The sequence below is a fragment of the Heloderma suspectum genome, chromosome 4, assembly GCF_057233095.1.
Source record: "Heloderma suspectum isolate Gila_16-S chromosome 4, 16-S_ref, whole genome shotgun sequence".
NCBI lineage: Eukaryota > Metazoa > Chordata > Lepidosauria > Squamata > Helodermatidae > Heloderma > Heloderma suspectum.
The window spans coordinates 290,942,032-290,966,062 of record NC_139461.1 but is presented as its reverse complement, the minus strand read 5'-3'; positions in this window follow the sequence as shown (position 1 = coordinate 290,966,062).

Below are 24,031 nucleotides of genomic sequence, written 5' to 3'. Positions count from 1 at the left end.
GACTGTGAAGAGCTCCAAAAGGATTTCTGCAAACTGCATCACTGGCAAATGCAGTTCAAGGTAAACAAGTGTAAAGCAATGCTCACTGGGGCAAAAATCCGATCACATATTCGATGATGGGTTCTGAGCTAGCAATGACTGACCAAGAAAGAGATCTTGGGGTTGCAGTGGACAGCTTGATGAAAATGTTGACCCAATGTGCGGCTGCTGTACAAAGCACAAATTCCATGTCAGGTATAATTAGAAAGGAATTAAAAATGAAAGTGCCAGTATCATGCTGCCCTTGTCTATGCCCAAATCTATGGTGCAACCACACTTGGAATACTGTGCACAGTTCTGGTCACTATACCTAAAAAAGTATTTTGTAGAGTTGGAAAAATTGCAGAACAGGGAAACTAAAATTATCAAGGGGCTGGAGCATCTCCCTTCCGAGGAAAGGTTACAACATCTGGGACTGCTTAGTTTAAAAAAGAGGCAAGTAAGGGGAGACATGATAGAGGTGTAAAAAATTACGCATGGTTAGAGAAAGTGGATAGGGAGCATTTTTCTCCCTTTTTCATAATACTAGAACCCAGGGTCATTCTATGAAGCTGATTGGTGGGAGATTCAGGACAAATAAAAGGAAGGGCTTCTTCACACAGCGCATAGTTAAACTATGGAATTTGCTACCACAAGATGTAGTGAGGGCCACCAATTTGGATAGCTTTAAAGGGGGATTGGACAAATTCATGGAAAGGGGGTTAGATAGCCCTCTCCTCCAGGAATCTATCAATGGCTACTAGTCCTGATGTCTATGTGCTACCTCCAGTATCAGAGGTAGTATACCTATGTACACCAGCTGCTGAGGAACATGGGCAGGAGGGTACTGTTGCACCTGTGTCCTGCTTGTGGGCTCCTGGTTGACCACTGTGGGAACACAATGCAGGACTAGATGGACCCTTGGACTGATCCAGCATAGCTCTTATGTTCTTATGACTCTTTATTAAGCGATCATTAAAAACATGTTGCGGGGGGTGGGGGTAGATTGGCTAGCACTCAGACATCACAAGTTTGCCTCGGAGAACTGAACTTTGTAGAGTTCAAGTTGACCTGGCATGCTGACCCTTGAAAGCTTTCCAAGAAACGGAGTTCATAGGAGTGGGATGAGAAATACTTAGACTCTTCGCAGAAGATAATTCATGGACAGCACTACCAATCAAAAGACATTGTGCAGCTTTTCTGCCTTTCATCCTTTAAAGTATTTTTTGTGGTAAGAAAAAAATGACAGAAGAATTGGTGGGAAAACACAGGACAGCTACAAATAGGAGATGATGACATCTGGAACTCACAAATACACTACAATTCCATGACTGAGGCAGGGCAGTTGCACAATAAAGACCTCACCGGAAGCACCCTAAGGGCACAGTCCAACTGAAGTAGCCGGCAGCCTCCGCGGGTGGGGGCTGCCGACTATCCAGTGCAGGGTGGATGGAGCATGGAGGTGATCCTCGCTTCTGTGCTCCAGACACCCTGCATTTTTGGCTAGATGGGCAACTTTGCCTGTCTAGCCATGGCTTCGGGGAGGGAAGGAGGCTGGGATGTGCATAGGAAGCTGTGTAATGCAGCTTCTGCAGTCTCCTCCCCATCCCACTCCTGGGACCGCCCCTTTTCCCCGTCTCCATGCTCCGTTTCTGAGTGCAGAGACGTAGCCGGTGTGGCAGAGGGGAGCAGGGAGCGCAGTTTCTCCCACCAAGCAGCTTCATGGGATGATCCCAGGTTCTAGTATTATAAGACAGGGAGAAAAATGTCCCACCACTGGTCTTGAAGAAAGAATCAGCTGCTGCTCCAGTTGACTTTTGTACATGGAATGGGAGGGGCACCATCTTATCTTTCACCTCAGGCAACAAAATATCTTGGTCCAGTCCTGCTCACAACTGAACAACAGTGCTGTCCTCTAGTACAAAGGATATGACCTTACACTGCTATCTTGCCCTTTGCCCAATGAGTTCATGTGGTGCATGCTGCACAACAACTCTGTGAGCTAAGTTAGGCAGAGAGAGAGATTGGTGCAAGATCACCCAGTGGGCTTCATGGCTGAGCAGGGATTTGAACTTAGAATCATAGAATGAATGAGGGAATGTTATCATAGAATCATAGAATGGTAGGGTTGGAAGGGGCCTACAAGGCCATCGAGTCCAACCCCCTGCTCAGTGAGGAATCTAAGTCAGAGCATCCCTGACAGGTGGCTGCCCGGCCTCGTCTTGAATGCCTCCAGTGTGGGAGAGCCCACCGCCTCCCTTGGGTTTCCCTGGTCATAAACCAACATGTCCCACACCCACATAGGCCAAACTTCCCCAGCCCAGGCTAGGAATGACTGGGAGTGGCAGTCTGACACTTTTGGAGGGCACCAGGTTGAAGGACACTGACCTAGGCATTGACATGCAAGTGTAAAGCCGTCCTTAGAGTTCTTTTACATAATCAATATGGTACAACAAATTGTCACCCAAGATTAAGTCATTGTTGTCGAGCCAGTTATATTTGAATCAGGTATGTTGTTAGCTTACACTGTTAATTATTCATTCACATTTATTCCCTGTTCTGTCTCTTAGGCTCCAGACAGTTTATAATATTATCAAAGATTAAATGACCATTTAACAATGGACTTCAAGGTCAAATTTAGGCTGCCTATGGGCACAATCCTATGCATGTTTAGACAGAAGGAAGTCCTACAAGTCCCAGCCTACCCCAGCCACTCATGGCTGGCTGGGGAATGCTGGGAGTTGTAAGACTTCTTTCTGTCTAAACATGCATAGGATTAGAATCATAGGGTTGGAAAGGGCCTACAAGACCATCGAGTCCAACCCCCTGCTCAGTGCAGGAAGCCTGATTCTCAGGCGGTCTCCCATCCAAGTACTAACCAGGGCTGACCCTGCTTAGTTTCCAAGAGCAGACGAGATCAGGCACATCCAGCCAATCCCAACTTCGGTGCCCTAATACTCTGCCTTGCAGAATGGGTGCATCAGTGTAACTCCTAGTCTAGTCAATTCCTGTGCATTCAGAGCTGTGTCAAAAGGGCTGTGGGGTTTATCCACATGTAGAGAGATATTATTACTATTTTACTCTGTATGCTCTGCAGTTGTGTCAGTTGGATCATCGGTGACACGTGAAAGCTACTGGCACACTCAGCAGTGTTGAAAAGGTGGCTCCTGCAATATGCCATAAATAAGAACAAAGGATCATTGGCAATGAGCCCTTTAATTTGTCATGATGTGCAAACTGGTTTTGCAAAATGTTCTGATGACATGAAATATCATGGTGACTCTAGTCACAGCATAACAAACATGAATATTGAGAGCAGAAAGTTTTATGATGCTGCTAGCAACTACTGTGTGGTTTGGAAACCTAGGGAGGTACTGGGCTGTCCCACACTGGAGGCATTCAAGACGAGTCTGAAGTCTGAACAGCCATCTGTCAGGGATGTTTTGACTTGGATTCCTGCACTAAGCAGGGGGTTGGACTCGATGGCTTTGTAAGCCCCTTCTAACCCTACTGTTCTATGATTCTATGATTCTATAAAAATCTGTGAGCCTGTTGCTAAGCGTAAATAAATAAATATCGACAACTTCCATCTTTACGACATGGCATGAATGCAATCTCCAGTGACAATCCTGCAACAGCATATCCTACAAGTCAGCTCAAAAGTAAAAGGCGACTGTGAGAACATTAGTTGCCCAAGAAAACAGTAATTGTCCAATATAAGAGACTGAAAGAACTGGGCATGTTTAGCCTTGAGAAGAGAAGACTGAGGGGATATGTGATAGCGCCCTTCAAGTACCTGAAGGGTTGTCACAGAGAGGAAGGCCAGGATCTCTTCTCTATCATCCCAGAGTGCAGGACACAAAATAATGGGCTCAAGTTACAGGAAGCCAGGTTCCAGCTGAACATCAAGAAAAACTTCCTGACTGTTAGAGCAATATGACAATGGAACCAATTACCTAGGGAGGTGATGGGCTCTCCCACCCTGGAGGCATTCAAGATGAGGCTGGACAGCCACTTGTCAGGGATGCATTGACTTAGATTCCTGCATTGAGCAGGGGGTTGGACTCAATGGTCTTATAGGCCCCTTCCAACCCTACTATTCTATGATTCTATGATAACATTCTCTCATTCATGCCAATCATAATCATTTTTAACCTACTTATCAGAGGATAAAGTACTGTTTCCAACTGCCTCATGATCCACAATTGCTGGGGGCAGGAGAGATCTCTCACAGATGCTTGATTACTCAACAAGAATAGTTTTGAGATTCCTGAAGCATCCCAAAGGCTTATTGCACAAGAAAACTCTAGAATTTTCTTGTACCATTTAGCAATCTCCCAATCGAGCTGAGTCACTTTCTGCAGTCACTTGCTTATGTAACTCAGCCACCAGTCAAGCAATATCATCTCCACACCACCAACAAAAGGGGACACCTTTTTCCTTTGCCCATTTCACAGGGTCAGCAACAGCCACGGCCCGTGTCAGCTGCTCAGAGTTGCTAGCAGTGGAGGCCGGTGGCTCTGATGTGAGTGGGGCGGGGAATCTGCTCCGAGTTTCAGTCAGAACCAGTCAGAACTCTAAAGGAGCTGTCCAAGTTGCGGAACCTATGAGGGAAGGTTACAACAGCTGGAATTGTTTAGCTTGGAGAAAAGGCGAATAAGGGGAGCGATGATAGAGGTGTTCAAAATTATGCATGGTGTGGAGAAAGGGGATAGGGGGACTTTTTTCTCCCTCTCTCATAATACTAGAACCAGGGGTCATCCCATGAAGCTGATTGGTGGGAGATTCAGGACAGATAAAAGGAAGGACTTCACACAGGTAGGGATGTCGGAGAATTTCTCCACGAATCTCTGGGAATGCCAACACATTCGGCCACCCCGAAATTGGTGGAGAAACGGTCCGCCCCCCCGCCCCGCCCCCCCGGGATGGGACTTACCTTGTGCGAATGTCCCTGGCAGCGGCGGCTTATTTTATTTATTTATTTTTTATTTCATTTATTTTTAAATAAATAAAATTTATTTATTTATTTATAGCTTTTTTAGCCCCTTTTCAGCTCAAAGTGGATTACAGAGATCAGTAATACAACAATCCCTGCCCTCAGACTTACAATCTAAGAGACACAACACAAAAGGAAAAAGGAGGGGAAGGGAGGAGGAAAAACACAAGATCAGTCACTGGTTATGAATTGCCACATTCCTACAAGCATTCATTCTGGCAAGGAGAAGGGAAGCAATTTCCTTGCAGCTGCTTCTTCTCTGGCTGGCCAATGGATGGGGCCAGGCAGGTCTGCCCCTTTCCTTTCCTGGGAGACAGGGGGAGCAGCCTCCCTGGGTGCTTGCCAATGGAGGGCTCCTGTCACTAGAACAACAGCAACAGCAACAACGTGCACCTATTCTGTCTTTTCTTCCGTAACAGTTTTTTTTTTTTTTCTGGTAAGAAAAACATAGAAGAAGCAGTGGGAAAACACAGGAGGATTACAAGATGCCAAAGATGTCTGGACCCCCTGTAAAAATTCCATAAACAAGGCAGGGCAATTGCACAATAAAAAGCCTCATCTGGAAGCACCCCCACTGGCTCCTGATCTCCTGACAGATGGCAGAGGCCAGAGTGTGCTAGCCTTCCGCTCTGCAGTCCTAGGGTAACTGCCAGCTGGAGCTGAGTGTTCCGGGGGTGGGGAGAAGGGACCATATGTAAAAAAAAAAAGAAACTCTTTAAAAATTAAATAAAGTCTGAAAACCCAGGTTGGGGAGTAGAACCACCTCCCTCACCTGGCAACACAGAGACAGGTGAGGCTGGCAGCCAGGGGCATTGCTAGGGTCTTAAAAGATCCAGGGCACAGGCCCATAACACAAATTTGCGCATACACACGCACACGCACACACGTATACACGCACACACGAGTCTAAGCGCACATCTAATACGTGTGTGTGTGGTATGTGCATGCAGTGTGCTTACGTGTGCGTATAGATTACATGCATACATAAGAAGTGTGTGCTGACCCCCCCACCCCACTTCAACTCAGACCCCAATTCAGCATTTTGGAAACATCCCACTTCTGCTCTGGCCAATTTGTAGTCGAACCACTTCAGCTCAGCACCATACCTGAGTCAAGGTTTGGAAAAATGAGTCTTTATGTTTCCTGTTGACTACCATGGGAAATTAGAAAAAAAAACTAACTTTTTTCGCTTGGTCAGAACTGGATAATTTCAGGCATAGTAGCCCCCTAGAAGGGGATTACACCTGCCCAGTGTCAGACAAATAAGTGCAGGGTTTATATTTTCTTTTAAAGGGAACTGCCAATAACATTTTTTATTCCTTGGAAGAATTGGATAAAAATTTCAGGATTCATTGCCCCACCAGAGGAGATGATGTCTGCCAAATTTCAGAATGATAGCCACAAGGGTTTTTGTGCAAGGGTAGCCTTGACATTTTGAGGTCTCCAAAAGAAAACATACTTACCTCCCTATGTTCCTTGTGGACCATTGTTCTGAAAATTACAGACAGCCTACAGTTATCCCTAAGTAAGAAACCAGCAAAGTCTCAGAAGGATAGGTGCAGCAATTCATGTGGAAGGGGAGTTCTCCAGTTTGGGGGAGGGAGTGATTTGCTTTCCCTTCCATTCACCCCTTCCCCAATAGTTTTTGGGTAAATTTGTATGAAAATGCACAGGTCATTAGAGGTGTCCCCCAGGCAAGAAACCTACAAAGTTTCTGAACGATAGATATTCATTCTAATTTAGAATTACTAGAATTTATTTACATTTCACCAATGTTAGCAGCAGGGGAACATGGGTGGGAAGGTGCTATTGCGCTCATGACCTGTTTGTGGGTTTCCAATGGGCATCTGGTTGGCCACTGTGTGAACAGAATGCTGGACTAGATGGACCCTTGGTCTGATGCAGGGTGGCTCATCTTATTTTCTTAAATAGAGAGTGCCTCTGAGCATGTGCAGAATGTTTTTCTTTCAACACTGAGCACTTACATTCTTCCTCCACCAATTCTATTCCCCTCCATGCAACCACCCCTCCTCACCCTACCATCCTCTAGCAACTCTTCATAAAAACAGATGTCTTGTTTTGTGCAACTCCTCTCTACCTCCTCCTTGTTATGCACAAGCTCTCATTGTATCTTCCTCCCCATAACTTCATTTGTGCCAAGACTTCACCAGGATTCAGCCAATGAGTCTGTTTTCTAAACTAGGGCTAAGTTATGGAGAAACTCTGAACATGCACTAAGTGCCTTTCCCTCAGCACTGAAACTAGAGTTCATGCAAAAACAAAACAAAAACAAAACCCACAAATGGCAAAACATGCATAGGATGGAGCTGAAAGGGTAGTTAATTCATTAGACAGAATTGGGTAGGCACTGTATTAAACCTGCAGTACCATGCTCACAACTCAGGACTTATTTCTGAGTAAACATGCAGAACATCAAGGTGCAAACCTCCCTGCAAAAGTAACTTATGCTGGAATCCTCTGCACACTTTCCTGAGGGTAAGCCTCATTAAACATAATGGGACTTCTCAGTAGGCATACATAGGATTGCATAAATTAGCAATATTTATCTCCCCTCCACTTAAAAAACAAACCCCAAACTCCTATTTTTATTAAAGCTTTCTTTTCAGAGGAACATAGGAAGCTGCCTTGTACCGAGTCAGACCCTGGGTCCATCTAGCGCAGTATTGTTGACACTGACTGGCAGCAGCGGCTCTCCAGGGTTTCAGGCAGGATTCTTTCCTTGCCCTACCTGGAGATGCTGGGGATTGAACCTGGGACTGTCTGCATGCCAAGCATGTGCACTACCACTGAGCTACAGCCCTTCCTATTGCTGTATAATGGCAACTGCCAAACAAAACAGCCCCAGATTTGTTTCTCTGCGACCATGTGAACCCACTTTTCTCAAAGGCTTGAGTGAGAAGGAGAAAAACCAACCCTCTTGTCTGTTTGTATAAAGTCAAATACAGTTCAGAACATCTCTTGCTTACTGAAGATAATTCTCTTTAAGAATTCCCCAAGATATGCTGTGTGTGGAATAAAGAAGAGAAAGAAAGAAAGAAAGAAAGAAAGAAAGAACAGGGGAGGGGAGGAGAGGAGAGGGGAGGGGAGGGGAGGGGAGGGGAGAAGAAAAGAAGAATGGTGATTGGAAATGTGTGCAGGGGTGGGGGGTGAGAGAATTCCTTAAGCCAAGTGGCTCCTTTCAGAGAGCTGGTACTTCAGAGGAATTTAGGAGGCTGTGCAGGGTTTGTAAGGATTGCACGTACTTAAATGAGCTTTATGAGGTGAGGTGGCTGAGGGCTTTTTCTAGCTTTCTTAGAACTGTAGAACCTATTTAAAAGCCCCAGCAGTTTCTCGATCATGATGCCACATAGTCCTAATCCTCCCTGTGGGATTGAGTCCTACAGCTATTGAGGATAAATTAAAGTGGAGGGGGAGAAAGAAGTTTGTGGAGGCTGATTGGATCCTTTGCTGTACTGAAGCTACTAAACTTCTGCAGAATCCAAAGGTTCCAGTTTGGGGCAGTAAAATCAGATGCTGTGTGAAATACCCGTATTTCACATGGAGCTCTTTCTTCCCTTCCTTCTCCCTCTTCAAAATTTCACTGCAGGCAAGCTCACAACAGTGGGCATGTAAGAGCAGAAAAGAAAAGTAGGAGGAGAGAGGTTTTTTGCACCTCAAAAAAACCCCTACACCAGAGATTAGGGATAGTGACCTCCTAATGGTGACCTCACCTTTTGATTAGGATCTCTAATCCCCTGGGTGACTTGACAGTTGTTACTTTTTGTTTTAGACTTTGAGAAAAGAAAAATTTACACATGGCCAGCATAAAAGCCACTGGACCTAACTGTCTGAAATTTGGTAGGTTCAGTCAGCTCCATAGGGCTTGCTAGGTCCCCAAATTCCATGAATTTATGTGGAAGTACAAAAAAATTATAGCTCTTTACTTTGACAGTTTTTCTTGGAAAAAGCAAATTTTACCTGTGGCTAGCACAAAAGCCACTAGACCTAACTGTCTGAACTTTGGCAGGCTCAGTCATCTCAACTGGGGCTTCCAGGTCCCCAAATTCCATGCATGTATGGGGAAGCACAAAAAAATATATAGCTCTTTGCTTTGACACGTTTTCTTGAAAATAGCAAACTTTACCTGTGACTATCACAAAAGTCACTTGACATAACTGCCTGAAATTTGGCAGGTTCCATCATCTCCATGGGGGTTGCCAGGTTTCCCAGTTCCATACACTTATGTGGAAGAACAAAGAAATTATAGCTCTTTACTTTAACAGATTTTCTTGAAAATAGCAAATTGTACCTGTGACTAGCACAAAAGCCACTGGACCTAATTGCCTGAAATTTGGCAGATTCAATAAGTTCTGCGGGGGCTACCAAGTCTCCGAATTTCATTAATTTATCATACAAACTAAAAAAGTTATGGCAGTTTTTGTTTTCCAATGCAAGTCAATGGGAAAATGTTTTTAAAAATGGCAATTAGGACAGCTCAAAAGATCCAGGGTACAGCCCCAAAAAGATCTGAGGCCCATGGTTAGGCGGGCCCCTTATAAACAACACCCCTGCTGGCAGCCAGTTTGCAGCATCAGCACATCAGAAAGGGCTCTCCATGGTGCAGCTGAGCTTAAGGGGGAAACCAAAAAAGGGGGGATAGTTCAACAGTGTTTAATTTCTAGATAAAGAAATGTCTGAGATGGCTCCATCATGATATTTATTTATCTGATTTCATTTTTATCTGACCCTTTAGGCAAAACGGCTCCCGAGGCAGCTTACAAATATAAGAAAGAAAATAGTCCCTGCCTGCAGGCTTACATACAGACATGACACAAAAGCAAAGGGGATTGGGAGAGAGGAAGAAGTTTTGACTGGTTCATTGAAGTAGTTTCCCCAAGCTTCAGTGTGCAAGTTCTATTGATGAGCAAGTTGTGTTGATGGGCCTAATACCTTTCAAGTGCTTTGGGAGTGATACCAAAAGAAACATGACACAGCTAAATCTTTTGCAAAGGGCTAGTGACCAAAGCAGTTGCTATGTCTAGACAAAATGATGATTCAGCCTCTTCCAGCCGTAGTTAAGCAGGATGCATAAGCTCACCCTGCTCTCATCCAAACATTCTATTACTCAGCGGTTTCTCATCTCTCTTTTTCTTTTCCCCTAGCAAGTCAAAGGGGAGAAATTAGACACCGCCTTCAATCCTTCCTATAAATCCTGTCCTTGTGCAATTTCTGGAGTGCAGGGAGGAGCTTTCCCTCTATCCCATATCTCAGAACACATGTGATTATTCTTCTTCAGGACCACAGTTGATGATGTTGGTGATAGATTTCCTTTTTTGTGGCAATTCATAAGTGGCCACCCTAGTCCCCCATTCAAAGTGGTGCCCATCTCAAGCCACTTTCAGCTCTCTGCAAAATGAAGCTAATGGATAGTTTGCAAGCAGGGAGACAGGGCTATCGATGGCTGCTAGTCCTGATGGCTACATAGAGGCAGTATGCCTCTCAATACCAGCTGCGAGAGGAAGGGTGCTTTTGTAGTGTACTTTCCATTGGCATCTGTTTGGCCATTGTGGGAACAGAGTGCTGGACTAGATAGACTTTGGGTCTGATCCAGCAGGGCTGTTCATATGTCGTTATAAGTGCCATTTTGCACTTCTGTGGAGGATGGGGTACTTAGGAAGAAATTGATCCCAGTACTGGGAAGCCCAGATTCTCAGCAAAGTTTTGATGCTAACATTATGATTCTTTCTTTCTTTCTTTCTTTCTTTCTTTCTTTCTTTCTTTCTCTTAACAATATTTGTGCACCACCCAGTAACAGAAATTCTCTGGTATATTCAAGACTAAATTGCAATGTATTTTCAAAGCATTTGTTGTGGTTCCTTTTTATACCTCAACAAATTATAGTAATGTTGGCAAGACAGGGCCATTAGCAAAAACAAACAAACACCTACTACACAGGCCAATTTTATTGTTCATATGATGTTCTACTCAGTGGGTGACTTTGAGTCAGTATCACTTTCTCTGCTTAATCTACCTCTCAGAGTTGTTATAAGAATAAAACGGAATAACTCTTATATGTTACCCTGAGCTCTTTGAGAAAATATGGAATAAAAATCTGACATATGAATTATGATTAATAATCTCTTTCTTGGTTCCACTCATCTAGATAGGATCTGCTTGTTGCACAAGATGTAGCCCAAGGGTAGGAAACAAAACACATGGACATCTTGGTGTTTTGGTTTTTTTTGTGAAGGGATGTATGCCTTTGGCATGCATTCTTAGCACATAGGGGGCCGATCTACTTACGGGTTTTTCGCTTCCAATGAGGTTTTACCACCCGTCTTTCACACTATGCAGTACCCACCTTGAATTGGAACCAGAATTTCCAGCTTCCGTGCTCCCGCTTTCAATACCCTGATATCCCGGTATTTCCCCTTAATGTGCTCTGATTTTCTGCCTTCGCTACCATATCTGGTCATAGTCCCCTCCCCTGCCTGTCCATATTTTTTTTAATTAAAGTGTTATCTTGCAATTTTTTTTTCTAATTCAGGCATGATCTTCAAAGATTTGAAAATTCAAAGATTTGAAGCTTCAAATCTTCAAATTTTCAAATCTTTGAAGATCATGCCTGAATTAGGAAAACAAAAATCACAGAGAAGCCACGATTCTTCGAAGATAACTCCTTAATTAAAAAAAAAATCCGAAGCGGGCGATAGAAGGGGGTAAAACTTAGTCTCATTTGAAGGGATAGAACAACCCCCGGCTCAATGCAGGAAGCCTGATTCCCATCCAACTGCTGACCAGGGCCGACCCTGCTTAGCTTCCAAGATCAGACAAGTGCTGCACACCCAGCCCTTTGCTTGTTGCTGAGGAAACACTGAGTGCTGAGGAAGCTATGTGATCAGTAGCTGGAAGACGACATGGGGCCGTCGAGAGCTGTGAGTGTGGTGGGCGTGGAATCAGCAGAAACAGGAAGAGTTTCTGATCCTCCAATGAGAGCCTCCATCTTTAAGAGCAGGAAAACAGCACAGCGCTCGAGTGTGAACCGAGCTCATGCATTTGATGAAGCACCACAACGGGGAAGATGAGTGAGTGTGGATAATCATGTTTTAATGCGAGGGCGTTTAACCCAACAGGACACCGAATTCATTGCAATGGCAGGCGCAGTGTAGATCGGCCCAGGCTCGGGCAATCATTCAGGCTAAAAGCGAAATCAGGTGGCTAAGTGCCAAGGAAGAGAAACAAGTCAATCCAAAAATAATATAATAGTGGTTTCTATGGCAGTATCCATTTTGTTGCAGGTCTCACCTGTTTATAACAACCATCACTCCATGCATAATCAGTGAGCTGGTCAGAAATTCACAGGTAGGGCTCACAGCCATTCCTCCCCAAGTGCTATGTAAAAATTGATGTCTTTGCCTATATTATTTATTTATTAATAATATTTATATACCGCTTAATAGAATAAAAACTCTAAGCCATTTTACATATAAATATTAAAAATCACTATTTTTATCACTATTGAAACCCATTTCAGCTACAACAATAAAAGCGATACAAAGAGTAGGATGGAGCTGCATATGATTAATTGCAATTCGTTACAAGCCAGAGAAAACCTGGGCAAACAAGTGTGTTTTCAGGAAGTGTTTAAAATACAACATTTTCTGCCTGGGGGGTGGGGGGTGGGGATGTTCCAGAAGGTAGGTGGTGCAACTGAAAAGGCCTCCCTTCAAGATATTACACGGAGACATTATGCTGGTTGTAGAATGACAGGCAAGGCGTCCTCTGAAGATGTCCAAGATCAGCTGGGTATATGTGTCTTTGTATATCTTGCAAACCTACGTCTTTCTGCACAGTGGAAAGTAATTTCTGAAGTGCTGCTATATTTTCTTAATGTCAGAAAGAAACTTTTTTTCCGCTGAGTGAGTGTGTGTGTGTGTGTGTTGTTAATGTTGTTGTTTACATATTTTTATAGCTTAGGAACTGCATGCCACTCAGCAGGACTGTTGTGCATTTTTTAAAAGAAAAATGCTGACATTAGAAAACTGATCAAAATCCAAACAGGTACACTTGTACTTTGCTGCCTGCAACCTTGACCATGTGCAGTAAAATCCTGTTTGCAAGCTCACCAAATATTCAAGGAACATGATCATGCAGTTCTTGGGTGAGAGCCATGCCTTCAAAGACTATTGCACCATTTTCTGGCTCACAGTCAACAAGGCAGTCTTTACTTTCGGACAGGAGCAGATTGAGAAGAGCTGACTTGTCCTTTTTTGCCACAGTGCCATCAGAGTGAACACAAGGATATGAAACTGCTCCCAAAGAGGAGGGCAAAATTTCTCCCAGACCCATTCTCCTGCTTCAGCCTGTTATTTAGCCTATAATTTTGAACTTTGCAAAGAACCCAGTGAATGATTACACATCATTGCCAGAAAACATTGCTTTTGTTTTGATGGATCACCTAGTGTTTTCATCTTTTGATGGAAGACAAAATATCCTGATGAGCAGAAAACATTCCCTAGTTCAAAAAATCCACCAACGCAATTTTTCATCTTTCTACCCAGCATATAGCAAACCATTTGTAATTCTACCAGAACAAAAAACACCACCTGAACATCTTGAGGCTCATTGAAAGGATGGTAGATATAATAGGCCCAAGGTCTGAAGGCATGTAATGCTGCTATTTTGTTGAAGCTAAGCAGATTTGAGTCTGGTTAGTGACTGGGTGGGAGACCATTTGGGAACCCAATGAACACTACCTAGAATTCCTTAGAAGAAAGGTGGAATATAAATGAAAGTAAGTTCATGATGGTACCTTATCTTCCTGAAAGAATGTGCTGTCAAGACCTTCCCCTCTTGAGTCATACCTTTCACCTCCTCACAACATCTCATTACAGCAGCTCTCTCAGAATGTTGTATGCTATTCCAGTCAGCTATGCCTTGTTTCAGGGCTTTTCTACATGAAGCTTTTAACCTACACCTTTACTGAGGCTTCAGCTTCCATATTCCTTGTGGGATTAGGTTCGGCACCTTTACACATCCGCACCCCGGGGTGTTTTCTTTCTCTGCCTTTCTATATGTTCCATTATAGAACCACTAGGTGGCACTGTGGTATAGCAGAACTCTGCAATTACACGAGATTTCTATGGCATTATAGAGGGCATTCAGAAAAAAACACCACACTTTTCCCATTAAGAAAAAAAATGTGATAATGGTCACAAAACACAGGAGAGGTCCTGGAGGAGGAGGATGTCATGTAAAGGACCCACAAAGTACCGTGAGTGAGCAATCACAAGCGCACAATAAAAGCCTCATGGAGAAAGGCTCTCAGAATCTTTGCTGCAATAGCTTAATCACATGCCATGGAAGAGAATCCACATTTACTTTGACACTGCCCAGTCAAAGATGGAGGTCTTTGCAGCCTTCTAGATGATGTGATACTGGCAGGCTCACCTTTTCTAGCCAATATGATGGCCTAGATGAGCTGATCATAAGGAACGAACATAAAATGAACTGCTGAAAAAATAAAATCCCCTTTCAGTCTCATGTGTTGCTCTGACAAAAAGAATGAGTACTGTTTCCATATAAAAGCACCAGAAGGCAAATGTTTGGTTCTCCTGGCTCTTTCTCTCATAGCAAATTCTTTTGCCTATGTATCAAGACCATCTGCTAAGGACCTGCTTTAGGTGCTAGCTTTTGGACACTAGATAGTTGACTAGAAGGACAGACATAGAACGCCTTCAGAAAACATGTTCACCTGGCACTTACTTGATGATCTTTTAGGCCCAAGTATGCGGTGGGGGGGGGGAAGGGGGAGGAAGGATATGCTTTACCAGGACCTGGAAATTGGGGAGGAGGCACATCCCAGGCTGCAACCCCATTACTATGAGGGGGGAAACTGAGGCTAAATTGTAGATCATACTTGAGTATATGTATGTGTAGCAAAACCCCTTCTTTCTTCTCCCAAGCTACAGTCCCTCAAGGGGGGTTCGCTTTTACTTCAGCCTCAGCAGGTTGCCCCACCCACCTCAGGCATCTGCCTTTAACAACTTTTAAGATACCCTTATATTTCTTTAAGAGTAGTGGAGTGTGTGAGAGGTGCCCTTTTAGTTTTTACCTTGGCTACGTATGAATAGCGTGATCCTGAATCAAAATAACCAAAACCATTTATTTTGTTTAAAATACATATTCAAATTAAAAAAGATTTCTTTAATATGAAGTTCTTGTTCTTGGTTACATTATGATTTAAGTTCCTAACCAAACCTAACCTAACCTAACCTAAGGCCTAAGGCCACTATCCGCACACACACACATACACACACACACCGCCATTCTAAGGAGATTATGATGCTGTTCAAGCCAATCCATATCTGAACCATCTGTATATTCCACTGTTCCCTTTAACTGATACTCCTTCACTCCAACACCCCGCTCCCATCCACCATTCTCACTGACCAATCACCCAGCACCAGGCACTCAACCAATCATATGGTCACATTCATTCTCACTCACTCTCCAGGCAATCTCAAATGTATGGAGATGCTATTAAACCATAAACACGGAGTTTAAATACATAAAATCCTGGGGCAGTTTCGCCACAGTATGGAAACTTATTTCCCTGTATCTATGTACATACTGACCATATCTTGTGAGATTTGCTGGAGCCAAACAGAAGCAGTATTAGCACAGAACAAGCAATGTTCTCACAGAATCATGGAATCATAGAATATTAGGGTTGGAAGAGGCCCATAAGACCATCGAGTCCAACCCACTGCTCAATGCAGGATTCCAAGTCAAAGCATCCCTGACAAGTGGCTGACCAGCCTCATCTTGAATGCCTCCAGCATGGGAGAGCGCACCGCGCCACCACCTCCCCAGGGAATTGGTTCCATTGCCGTATTGCTCTAACAGTCAGGAAGTTTTTCCTGATGTTCAGACGGAATCTGGCTTCCTGCAACTTGAGCCCATTATTCCGTGTCCTGCACTCTGGGATGATCGAGATCATGACCTTCCTCTCTGTGACAACCTTTCAAGTACTTGAAGAGCGCTATCATATCTCCCCTCAGTCTTCTCTTCTCAAGGCTAAACATGCCCAGTTCTTTCAGTCTCTCCTCATAGGGGTTTGTTCCCAGTCCCCTGATCATCTTCGTCACCATCTTCTAAATTAGGACTGTGTCAAGCCCTGCCTATTTTTGCACATTTTTTCTCTCCCTGCAAAAGAGGTATCATTTTTTCTGCCTCTTTCGCAGCGAGGGGGTGAATTTTGAATAATTTTCTCATTGGGACAGGGGGCAGGGTTTCTGCTTACCTTTTTAAGTGTAAGAGGTAGCCAAGCCCAGCAACCTATGAGCCAAATTAAAATATTGACTTACTTACCTCTGCCTAAGCACATGCGAGCCTGATTTGGGAGGGGAAATTTAAGCTCCCCCCTCCCACTAATGTTCAAATTTTTAACCCATTGCCCCCCTATGGGGGAAGGTTAAAAAAAAGAAAGAAATTCTCCATGGATTCCAAAGGGGACATTTTTTTCTTTCTTTTTTTAACAAACCCCCCCCCCCCCCGGTGGGTAAGTAAACCAATCATGTTTATATGTGATTAGGAGCATCTCTGTACCAGCCTAAAATCCCGCATTTAAAATGGGGCTTTCTGCTTCTGTGTTAAATGCAGGATCCCAACAGACTGCCTTTACACGTGCTTCCTTCCCCTTCCTTCCCCCTCTCCATATGTTTCATTATGCAGCTGCTAGATGGTACTGTGGTCTAGTGCTTCTTATTGAAGGATTTCCTTTTAAAGAGGGAACTCAAGCGAAACTCAGGTGCAGTAATTTGATAGCTCATTATCTCCGATCTTTTAAAGAAATGGAATAAAGGTCATTTAGTGCAGGAGATGCCTTGGAGGTTGACAACATCATCTAAAGGACCCGCGAACTTCTGTGAGTAACCAATCTCAGTAGCAGGATAAAAGGTCCATGTGAAGAAACCCTAGCAGAACATTTAAGTTTGGCCCTGAACATTCATGAGATGAGGCCCTGGATGGATGCATCCATTCAGGGCCAGGGGTTTGAGTATTTAGCTCTTGAAAGCCTAGGTTTGAATCTCTGAGTATTTAGCCACGTTTATTTAGCTACATGGCAGGCAGGTATATAACATGGTCCTCTCCATGCTAGGAATGGTACCTCTTGAATTTGGCCAGGGCGAATATTTCATTTGGTTTGTTGTTTGAAAGCGATGTACCAGAATTCATAAATTTTGTCATTAAAAGGATAGAATTAACATCAAATTTTTAAAAATTGAATGTGGGAGAAAGTGAAACTGATAGATTCATCCATCCCTACTAATGGCAAAGTGGCATTATTTCATTTTTAAAATTTACCTCTCAATGACAACAAACAATTTTGTTTAAAATTTAAATCTAACAAATACATTTAAATCTAATTGTTAACTGAGGATAGTACATGGGGAGAGCAATCCTATGGCCCATCTGGGGGCCCATAGGATTATTCGGATTCCTGAATCTGAGGCCAGAGACAGCACTGCAGCCTTTAAGCTTCCCCCAGGAGTCCAAGCTCCCTGCCCCCTCCCCCTCACAGCCGGCATGGAGAGAACCGTGCTGGCTGCCTCTACACAAGGGAAAAGGGTGGTTCTGAGGGCAGAGAGCGGAGGGGACCAGGGCAGGTGGCTTACAAAGAATCCTGCGTCCACCCCAGCCTCCTTCCCTCCAGCTCTACAGAGCCCCAGCTAGATGGGTAAAATTACCCTTCTAGCAAAAATGCAGGGCAAAACGAGTGCGGAGGCAAAAATCACCTCCACGCTCCTCCTGCCCTGCATAGGATGGCCATCAGCTTCCAGGTTCGGAGGCTGACGGGCATCCGGTTAGGATTGCGCCCTTAATGGTTTTACACTTTAGAGACCAAAATATAGGTGTAATCCATTGGCTGCTTGGAGGTTTTCATGATAGTTCTTCATAATAACATTATATTTAGTCTCTTTCCCTTAATCCAAGGAAAGGCTTTGACAAATATTGCTCTGTATGTCTCTGATTTGTATGTACAATACAATCCTGCCGTATTTTATAAAAATCAGATATGTTGGCTTTGCCTTTGGCTAATTTCAGTGGGTAAGTCAACTTTTCTGCCATGGCTGTTTGCCACAGCACCATGTGCCAATACTTCAGTGTTAGAAATTCTGCAATTTTCCATCTTTTCACTATTACCCTGTGAGCTGCCATCAGCATGAACACAATGAACTCCTTAGATGTCATGTTCCAAAACTGTAACAAAGTGGGTTTATATGTTCAGTGCCTGCTCCAGATTTTCGAGGGCCCTTCGGCAAGACACCCTCAGTGAATCTACCTTCTCAGCACCATTGCCACCACCTGCTGTTCCTCCTCATCCTGCTTGCTTGATACACAAAGAGCCAGTGAGCAATAGGCAGTGGCATCTATTGCTCCTCCTTCTCACCACCGCTGTTGTCTGGGCCAGAGGAAGAGGCAGGTGAACAAGCAGGTTGCCATGGTGAAGAGGCGGAGCAAATCCAGGGGGGGGTCTTATCAGTGTAGACCACTGGGGTGTGGACCATCAGCAGGTGCCCAACCATGCCTACCCTTGACGCCAGGCCTTGTATATGTTCACTCATAAAATATTCCATAACTCTGTTCCTGAATTCATTCCGAAGTACGCAAAATTGAAAGAAAGTCTGAGTAGGTAAAAGACTGCAGGCAAAGTGCATCCTTGAAATTTTTTTATTATTAAATAATAATATGAATATATTGAATATTAACTGAAAATAGAAAGCATTACAAAACAGAAGTAGCAAGGTGTAGGCTCTGATCCTCAAATGTCTCTGCTGGCAGAAACCACATTTTATTCCTCTGGGATTAGGCCCAGTGCAGCCTCTTGAAGATTGAATTGTTAGTCATTGTGCTTATTCCACAGTTTAACCAGTGGTGGAAAGTGCAGTGACCCCAAGTAATGTTTTCATTGGCTGGTCTGACCCAGTGCGGTACTTATTTTTAGCTCAGCAAATTAAAGTTTTACCAGGGTTGGACTTTTGTCTATTTTTAAACTTTCTTTCTAGAAAACCGACCTGGGTGAACCTTCACAATTGATACTCTGGGTCTGGTGTACTATTAATAGAAGAGACTTTGGCCTAGATCTCACTGAGGTGGCAAATCTGTGTTTGGGCTGTACCACTGCAAACTGTAGAGGGAGCTCACATGACCGAATGCTCTCCCATGCAGAAATACACATGAAATCCTTGCACGTAGATTTTCATCTACAATAGGAAGAAGCTAAGAAATAACCCTAAGAAATAACCCCTTTTAGTTTTCTATGCAGAGCCATTTTAGCTGGAGGAGCATTAAATCATGTGAGCCCATCCCTCAAGTGGTAAAGCCAAACTCAGTAAGGACAAAGTCTTTGATAGATATTTAATCATGGGCCACAAGGAGTTTTCAAACGGCTCTTTGCACTTTCCCTTACTTTTGTGGACTTGATACCTCATTAGTGTGGATAAAAACAAGGCCACTTGCTGTGATCTTTTAAGTGTGTGGTAATATATGGCATTGCTCCTGAGGTAAACTGGAATGCAAGCTATGATCCACAAGCTTTTTGCGGGGGGGGGGGGATGCTGGCTGGGGATGATAGAAGCTGTAACACAACACATCTGGGGGCACTAATTTGGGGAGGCTGTCCTAAGCCTATGAACTATTTATCCAGAGTTACATACAGCTGTGATCCACAACACACACACACACACACACCATACGTGATCTACTGCCACTTCACCATTTTGTCTCACAGGCCCCAGACAAACCATGTATTAAAGCTCTCCTAGGACCATATCATTTCAGAATGAAGCTGGGGGAGCCACATGATCAAACATCTCCTCATATAAACATGACAGGAGCAGCTACTGCAACAACAGCAGCAACCCATCTCACCACACACAGAAAACAAAAACATCAGGGAAAAGACTAGAGCCCTATTCAGGTGCTAAAATTATTCATGTGATGAGGGAAATCAGGGACCATTTTCCAAGTTTCTAAATCATGCAGGGAGCCTCTATGAATAGAGAAGTCTCCACCCACTGAAGAAATTTGCTTCCAACAAGTGGGGGTTGATAATGATGGTGACAGAGGGGGTGGAGCTAGCATATTGATCCCCACTCTCCCTCATTGTATGTTTAATTGGAACACCTGAATAGGGCTTGTGTTAGAAACCTTCTCCATAAGAACAAAAACAGACATTACTTTAAATCCATATCTACAGTGACCTCTTTTTTCCCTTCATTTTTACTCTAGAGTAGGCACTGGGAGCCAGATCTGGATCTTAAAATCCCTCTATCCAGATCAGCCCCCCTGTGCCTACTCTAGAGTAAAGAGGAGGCAAAAAAGATGTTGCTTCAAAGTGATTTCTGTTTTGACCTTTCAGTAGGCAGGGAAGTTTTGCCATGGCATAGCACTCATTCATATGATAAAAACATAAGATGGGCAACTTGTGGCCCTCCAGAGTATTGGCCTACAACTCCCATCAGCTCTAGGAAGCACAGCCAATGCTTCCTTTATGTAAGCCAAAATATCTGGAGGGCCGCAAGTTGCCCACCCTGAATTCTGCTTTCCGTAATAAACAACTAGGCCTAACTCTACACATAGCAGTTATACCGTTATCATACCGTTATCATAACTATTGGTACACAGGACACCAATGGGCACCAATAGTTATGATAACAGTACGATAACGGTATAACTGTTATGTGTAGATTCAGCCCACATGACTCTGGGAAGCCCACAAAGTATGAAGGCACCAACCCTCTCCCAAGGCTGCAACTGGTATTCAGTGGCATGCTTGCCTCTGAACCTAGATGTTCCATATAGGATATAGCCATCATGGCTAGTAGCCATCATGATAAATCCATCATCTATGTATTTGTCTCATCCCCCTTTTAAAGTTGTCTGAGCTTGAGCCCATCACCACATCTTCTGGCAGGGAGTGAATCTCCCGCCAATCAGTTTCACAGGATGATTCCTAGTAGTAGTGGTTCCACTACAGCTGAACTTTGGGGCACAGGTCCAGGACCATGAAGCCCAAAGGAAGCCCTGACAACCACCATGGGAAACATCAGTGACAGATCAGGCAGGGAGCAGCAGGAAACATGTGCAGCACCACCATGGACTGCCACATACTAAGGCTGACAGCTGCCTCAAAATAACATCCGTTTTCTTTTTTTTATTATTTAGTTGGGCAGGTGTGCTGTGCAGTAAAGGGCCTGCCAGCAAGGCTGCAGCTGCAGCCGCCATCTTCATTTCCCAGAATGCCTCTGGGCCCCACCTAGAGAAGTGAACATGGTGGACATGGCTGAAGCCTGAGCTGAAGGCACTTTGCTGTGCACTGGGCCTGCCTGACTTAAAAAAAAGAAGACGAAGAAGAAATAAGGGGCTGGTTTAGTGAGCTGTGGAGGGTGTGGGGAAAGGAGAGCAAAGTGACCAGGATGCTGGGAGAGAGGAAGTGGATGGCAGAGCACAGGGGGAGAATGTTCTTGAATATGTTATTGTATTTTAAGTCTTTATATTTCTGCTAGGTTTTATTTTGTGTTTTACTTTCATTTTACACTCTAATTTTAAACTTCTAAACTGTTTTATTGTACATTACATTGTATTTTATGGTTTTAATTGTTGTGAACTGCCCAGAGAGCTTTGGCTATTGGGTGGTATAGAAATATAATTAATTGATTAATTAAATAGAAACTGTGGAGCAACCAGGGCAGCATGTAGAGCAAGATGGGCCCCGGAGGGCCCCTTGTCCAGGGCCCTCTCAAACCTGGCAGAGCCACTCTCTAGTATTATGACAGAGTGAGAAAAAGGTTTTTTTTCCACTGTCTCCACCTGTGTTCTGAACTGTTACGGTTCCAACAGACAAAGTATCACATCATTCTTCAGAATGTATAGATCACCTCAAAGATAGCCTTGTCCTTCCTTCTGACCTGAGCACTGCTTATTTCTTCCTCCCATAACCTAACTCACCATGTGATCCTTGTAACTTACTACCCTAGAACCCTTGGCACATTATTCAGGTGCCATCAAGGGTTCCCATCCTACTGGTCACAGCAAAGCATCAGAATGGTTCTTTATAGCCAAGCATACTGGAAACTTACTAGTTTGTATCTTTCGTATAACCTGCTGGTGCCTTCAAAAATCCCCCTTCAGCCAGTTTAACCTTAGCACAAAATCCAAAATTAGCATGTTAGCAAACAGAGAGTCTCTCTAAAGGTTTTGAGTGTGACAACCTAGTTCTGTGTCTGAAATATATATATATTAAAATAAAATTAAGGAAAGTCCCCACTAAACTGTAGTAACATAAAACACAAGCCATTTTTTTATATGTCTGAGACTGTGAGCATTTCTACATGAGGCTTTTATTGCACACTCATGACTGGTCACTCACAGAAATGAGCCCCCCACCACTTACACAAGGGAGATTTAGCGCTTCCTAGAGGAAGCTCTGAAATGAATGGACATGCTCATTTCTGGAAGGGGGCAGGTGGGCAGAGCTCCCTGATGTGACCCGCCTCCTTCCAGAAACAAGTGTTTCCGCTCATTTTGAGTTGCCCCCGGAACTGTTAAATCACCATTACACAAGTGGTGGGGGGCCTCTTGTATAACAGAATCAGTGGGATGCAGGAGAATCGGCGGGAGTATAAGCACCCCATTAGATACTGGCCTAAATTAAATAATCCAGGATGGAAAAAGCCTGAGAATAGAATTCATATATTTTGGGAATATTTATTTATTTATTAAAAAATACATCCCACCCTTCAGCTCAAAAGGAACACTCAGACAGGTTCACAGTTTGAAGATTAAAAACCATGGATTGGATTCAGGCTTTGCATTCCTCAGACAGAAAGGCCTCTCCTGATCACGGATGGTGTTAGATCTAGCAGAGGGATCCCACTGGATCCAACCCAATAAAACTATTTTTAAAATACAAGATAAAACTAAAAACAGCAACAGACTAAAAAGGAGCATTGACTTTCTGATAAAATGAATGAAAGATTAAAAGGCCTGGCCTGGATAAATAAGTAAAATGTTTGAAAAACAAAAGATTTGTCAACAGGTGTTTCTTTCTAGGGAGGAGGTTTCACAGACAGGGTGCCACCACAGAAAAAGCTCTTTCCCTGGTCCCACCTGCAAGGCTGGCACCAGGCTTGATGGGGCCTTGGGCAAGGTGCCCTCTGGTAGCCCTCCCTGGCTCCTCCCCGTTAACCCCCAAAGCTTAGCAGAGGTGGACAGGAACAGGCAGCACAGTGGAGAGCAGAGGGGATGGGTGGCCATGAGGAAAGCAGCACAGTTCCAGCTGCCTAGTACTCTTTCCTCCCAGGCACACCCACCCTTGTCCTGGGTTCCACCTTATATATAGACCAAGATGCGGCCTAGATGTGCTGGGGATAAGGAAGATAGTGGCAGCTTCAGCCGCCTGGCCAGCACTTTTCTTTACGGCACTGGGCCATAACAAATGTAAACATCAAAATAAAAGGGGAGACCATCATTCACGGTGGATTCCAGCATTTGCTCCACCATGCCAGAGTGCTATCACCGGGTCCACCCACGTACCTCTGAAGGTGGGGGCACCCTGAGAAGGGTCTCTAAAGATTATTTTAGTTAGCAATGTGCCGAAAATGTCTCCCACATTTTTTTTCGACCATTCTCATTCAATTTGATAGAAGAGAAATTGCTTTCGAAAAGAAATTCAATGGTGAAGAAATTTTGGAGAAATTCTCAAAGGTTAGGTTTGGGTTTGTTGGGCTTACTTTACTTTGGAGGTGGCCACGGAATGAGCACAAGTGTCCTGTCTTTCATTGTGCAATCATCTCTTTGGCAGCCCGTAGCCCCCTCAGCAGCCTACAGTACAACTGAAGCTGAGTTTAAGGCACCACGAGGTAATTCCTCCCACAGGTGTTTTTCAGATCAGGAAGTGCGGGCAGCCTGGGAGGCTCGCTGTGATTATGTATGCTGAAAAACACCACC